The sequence below is a fragment of the Rattus norvegicus genome, chromosome 2 (assembly GCF_021556685.1).
Source record: "Rattus norvegicus strain SHRSP/BbbUtx chromosome 2, alternate assembly SHRSP_T2T, whole genome shotgun sequence".
NCBI lineage: Eukaryota > Metazoa > Chordata > Mammalia > Rodentia > Muridae > Rattus > Rattus norvegicus.
Window position 1 is genome coordinate 176,822,220 of NC_141535.1, and position 6,000 is coordinate 176,828,219.

The window sequence follows — 6,000 nt, forward strand, 5'->3', positions numbered from 1 at the left end:
AACGGTAAACTTCTGCCAGACAAGGAATGTGTAGACTTCCGTTGAAATAGGCCACAGCTTATAAACATGTGTTCTGTGCAGTGGTCTGTAGACAACCACAGAGGGGGATGTAACTGTGATCTTTTTGTCTTACACCATTACTGGAAACGCCCACACATGAACTGGAGTTCCCTCGGAACAACATTGTCAAATCTTCAACAGACGACCTCCGAACCAGGTGCCACGAGCCCTGCAACAGCTGTTTACACACTGAGAACCATATTCTGGAAGCTGCAACCTTGGGCCTGGACTGACAAGAGACCTGTAACCAATCAAGCTGGTGGAGGAAAAGCACAAATTCAATACCAACCTCTAGTTAAGATCCCAAAGAGATGCTGACATTTCTGGCAAAAATAAATAAATAAATAAATAAATAATAAATAATATATAAATAGGAACAGTGACAAATAAAAAAGTGAATCTGATTGGAACAGCTGACATCCAGCTTCCCAGAGGGAGGACGGGGCTAAGTGACATTCTCCAGCTGTGTTACTTTTCGGATCCCAACCAGAGCTGATCCACCTTCGTCATACATGGTGTTTAATGGCGCAAGAGTGCAATCAATTTAGTCCCAGACTCTCCATTCTGTGCTGGCCACAAGAGAACAAGAAACCTGAGAGATAGGATGTTGATGGAGGAACCGTTTTCATAGCAAACTCAGAAATGGAGGTGTTTATATTCCAAACCAGATGGGCTTCAGTATGAATTTGCATCTTGCCTCTGTACTGCTTGCTATTTTTTAATGATAGGAGAAAGCATAACAGTTTATTTTAAATATGAAATATATTGCTATATTATAAAATATATTGTAACTTTCGATTAACATTTTGTATTGAGCTAGTCTTTAGCAGGTTGGGTGACAGCCTGCCTTCCTAATGACTGTTTCTGAGTACACATCATTGTTAGCGGTTGCCTGATCCCCAAACCCAGGGTCCTGGTTCTGCAGCACGCCAGACGGCCATATTCTCATTCCCTAAGTCTGAGCAGTAGGGACAAAAATAGCCCTGAGGTGAGCATGGAAGAATAATTCCACCCTAAATTCTATCAAGCCATTTCAGAAGCGATTTGTAAAGCTGTCCCTCCTTGAGTAGCCGCTGACAGTTTAGTAAATGCTAGACTCTTTCTATCTAAATGCAAACGGCCCATTCTGTAAGTTAGCCTCAGGCATAGCCGACCAGCTCTCCTCTGGCAATATCAGAATTGGGCATTAAAAAGAGTCTTGTTTACTTTGCCTCAAAATACTCAAAATTCTAAGCATCAAGTTTCTCTATATAAGAGGGCAACCAAGATTAGAGTTCTCTCCGGGCCCAGTGAGAACTGGAGGTGGAGGTGGAGGTGTGCTTCTCTGAGTTGGCGATCTCTTGGAGGGGGGCATGGTTCAGGAAGGGGAAGATCAAGGCTTCTCCAGTTTGTCATTGGTGCTGGAGGAGGAGGCAGGATGTGCACAGCAAGACTCAGTAAAGAGCCAGTTTCCTTGTTTGCTATTCACTGTAGCGAGGGGAAGATGGTTCTGAATATCACATTTCCTCTTATGGCAAGAATAAACAGCTCATGAAACCCACTCCCTCCTTCTCGCTACAGTACCTGAGATATACGTGTAGAGTTACAGAGTTCCTTCCTCTGAATTGCCAGGGTCCTATTCTATATTAAAGTGGATGAAGGATGTCTTCCCTAAATCTGCGCATCTCCGATGAGGACCTTACTTCCCGGCATCACTTCTGCACAGCACAGGACAGGCGCAGACCAAGTAGCATCAGGGGAGAGTTACCTGCCTGCCTCTTCCCTTCACAAACCCTGGAGATGCACACAGATCCACAGACCATGCAAAACCGTAGGTGCTGCTCTGGGAAAGAGACTAGAAGCCTCTAAGTTCCCTAAACTTCAGCCCATAATGCCTGTTAGTCATACCAATGACAGACAACGTTTCTAAACATTCAATCAGCTGGAGTATCCAGGGCTGTCTGTGTGAACAAATCGCGTCTGCTTCTCTCAGCATCTGAATTACTCCTCAGTTATGTGCTAGGCTGAGCTCCATTAAAGCCATCAGAACTCCAGGGCACCTGTTTTTAACACATTACTTACTCACTGAGCAATGGAAATGAGCTAACTCTCAATTTGGTAATTGACTGAGAGACATTGATTTGTTTCTTTATACATCTCCTACTCCAAATGGAGCTATTTTGGCTGTTTCTTCTAGTGATCTATAGACTGGCTAAGATGTTTACAGGTATAGAGAAGACATATATTCTGGCCTTTCCCATTTAAAATGTAACTCATCCACAATCAAAGAAACTGAGCCAGATCCCTGATTTGGCGGAAGCAAGCTCTGGGCAATAATTCATGTGTGGTGTGTAGCCATATGCTAATCCTTGCTACTCCAGGTGAGAGCCAAAAGCCGGCAGCATTCACATCCCCCACACACCTGTTAGAAGCAGGCTCCGTGCCAAGCCCACTCAATCACAATTGGCATTTTAACTAGAGCTCCTGGTGATCTGTAAGCAACCAATACTGAGACACGCTGACCTCACCACACTGCAGTGGTAACCAATAATTCAGCTATTTCTTCCTCCAATCTCAAGTTACCAAACTGTTGGATGATAGACAGCTCTGACAGGATTTCAAGGATAAAGATGGGTGTATCATAAAATTCCACGTGGTATTGCACAGTTTACATGATATACATGAACTAGAATGTCAATTGGAGGTGGCCTTTCTCTAGTCTGATGTGAAAAACTGCTCAAGTCACAGCTTTGAGCCACCTCGAAGCCTTCAGACTATAAGGTGGAGCCATGACAAGTCCCTGGATAGAAGTTCCTCCTTAGCATACTGCAGAAATGGGACATTTCTGGTCCTCTGTCCCTCCAGGAGAAAGCCAGCATCTCCCAGTGAGGACTCTCCTCTTGGGGACTAGAAAAAAAAAAACTCAGTTCAGCCATTCCGACACATTCCTAATCTCCTGAGGGTTCTCCTTTTTGTTGTGTCAAGCAAGGTGGACAAGGAGAGATGTGAATTCTGATATTGGCACCCTAAATTGATATGTACCCAGAAACAGTTATGTTCTAAATTAATGGCTTTAACCTGTTCATTGTAAAAAGTGCCTTGGACTTCAATCTAAAGAGGTCAGTATAAATATGTATGTGTGTGTGATGTGTATGTAGGCAAATATTTACATATATACATACACAGGTGCATACACATATACCTGCACATTCATATATAATATATACATACATATATAAATGCTTCATAATATATCATATTGCTAATCACAGCTTCTTATTTTGTTTGGTTCTATGTTTATTTGTTTAGTGAGATCTTTACATAGAAAGGTTCTATTCAGGACATGGATGTATTTTTTGTTTGTTTTTTACTTTTTATTAAAAAGGTAAAGGATATTAAAAGATAAAAAAAAAAAAGCAAAGTGCCTGAAAGTTTTGAATGGGGTTGTGATAAACTTTCACAAGTCACCAAAGAAGAAACTAATTTCCACTTGAGAAATATTTTTCTGTTCCTGTGACTTCGTTTTCTGTGAGAGAAGTGCACAAATAAGAACGAGCGAAGTGACTTTGTGCCGTCCATTAGAATCCATATCTGTTGTCTCCACAAGATAACTCTAAGATCTTTATTCAGTTGGGTGCCTACCTTTGCACACATCTGCGTCAGAAGGACCTCATCCTCGCGTGGCAGCATGGTTTGGCTAGTGTTGGGCATCGTACTTGCGAGGCAGCATAGTTTGGCAGAGGACTTTTTTGTGTCCGGTACTGAGAAAAGGCAGACTCTTTTATAGGGGGCGGAGCTCAGACCTACGGATATAGTTCTGACATTGCCGCTGGAAGTTCAATGGGGAAGCCCCTCCTCCTGGCCCGGGTAGACACCTCTGATTTGAGCAGGTGATAAAAGGCCTCTAGCACAGCCCTGGAGCTCTCTGGGCCCTGCCTTTCTATAGTGATGCGCCCAGCCCCTCTGCCTGAGTCGCAGACCCCCACCCCCACCCTCCAACTTAAATGCTAGGATCAAGAGCTCCAGAGGGGTTTTCTGGTTCCCAGGGCCCTGCTCAGCAGCTGAGGATTCATCATGTACTTCTTCAAACCGGTTAACTCTGTCTAGCAGCCTAAGGTGACAGTCGGGCGACAGCCGGGATCAAGTCGGAGGCCAGATCCTGTACGCACAAGGGTAAAATGCCTCTTTGAAATGCCATCTGTGGTCACAGGCCGTCATGTGTGCATGGTGTGAACAGGAGACCCTGTGTGCGTCCGGGAACCAGAAAGACAACCAGGTCCGGCCGCTCAGGCTGCAGGCACATATGGAGGATTGTCACTTGATAGGTCTGAATGCAGGAGAACAGGAGATACATAGGAAACAGAGCTCCTGACCTGATACCCTGGACCCTTATTTTTCTTTCCATGAAATTTTCAGAGCTCTGGACAGAAACTTGTCGCTATCACATGACTGAGGTGCTTTCCTGTAGAGGACTTAATATTTGGAAATTTTTCTAGGTTTTAGACCAAATTTTTTTTTCTCAAAAGCTCATCTCTCTCCATTTCTATTGCTGCTCATTCCTGAGAGGTCTGTCCTGAAAAGTCTCCAAAAACAAATGTATTTTCTGACTCCACAATTACAAACCAATCATTACTTATGTTTCTTCTAATCAGTGACATTTCCTGGTTATCAGGAATCCTGGGGCCCACCCGACCCATCACTCAGCTTCTCATCTGTGAACCCCCAAGTTCCCCATTCCATTTAACTCCTCGCCTCCATGAAACACTTGCTGCCCAATTTTCTGTGGTCTCATTTTTTCCACTGGGAGAATGGGTGCACTATTTGACGTCCTCTCTCCCAGGGTGAAGTCAGTCAATTAACTGGCCTAGGGCATCAGAGTATATGTATGTGTGTTGGGGGCGGGGTGGGGGGTAGTTAGTAGGTTGAAAGATCTGAGAGAGACTACATTTTTTTCCTCTGTGCTAAAGACGGGAGTGTGGCATGGAAAGGTCTCAGTCTGTGGCCTTCTTCACTCCTGAATGGATACTAAGGAACGGGTGTGTACACGTGCTGTAGCATATGCTGATATGATATGAGAGCATTAAATAAACAAGAGGAGAACACACGCAACCCACGAAAAAGCAAGCAACTGTTTCCTCCCATCTCTTTCCTTTCCTACTCTTTTTTTTTTTTTTTTTGGAGATAGATCATCCAAACTTAAGCTCCTCAGCCTCCAGAGTGTGGAGTTACATGTTCAGCATTAAACAGGATATTTTAAAATCATTTTACATGTGTGTGTGTGATGTATGTGCACGTACACATACATGTTGATAAGTGTTTGGGCACACGTGTGCATGTGGGCATGGAGGTTGAGAGTGATGTCTACAGACTTACTTAGTCTCTCTCTCCACACTGTCTTCTCACTGAGGCAGAGTCTCCGCTGAACCCAGAACTTTCTGTTTCCTTCTCTGACTAGCCAGCTTCCTTAAGGGATCCTCGGTTGGCACCTTCCGAGAGAACTGGAATTATTGGTGGTTGCCAAGCCCGTCCAGCATTTGTGTATGTGCTGGGCATCTAAAGTCTGCTAGTCAGCTTGTGTGGCAAGCACTCTAACCACTGAACAATCTCCTCAGCTTCTTAAACAGGCACTTTCAAAAGGAGGAGTTTTTAGCCGAGCAATGGTGTCTCAGGCCTTTAATCTTAGCATTTAGGAGGCAGAGGCAGGTGGATCTCTGTGAGTTTTAGGCCAGCCAGAGACAAACCCACCCCCTATTCTGACACCCTAGGCAACGACTCCAACCACCTGAGCCCATACTAATGGCTTTGCTGCACAGTACAACTCCCTGGGGAGCTTTAGAAAACACTCTCACTGGTCCACTTAGTCCTGTCGAGTCAACAAGATGTCTAGGATGGTGCTTGGGTCCTGAGGGTACTTCTAAGGGTTAGCAGGGTTGTCTGTGTGAGAATGGATGCTAGTGAAGG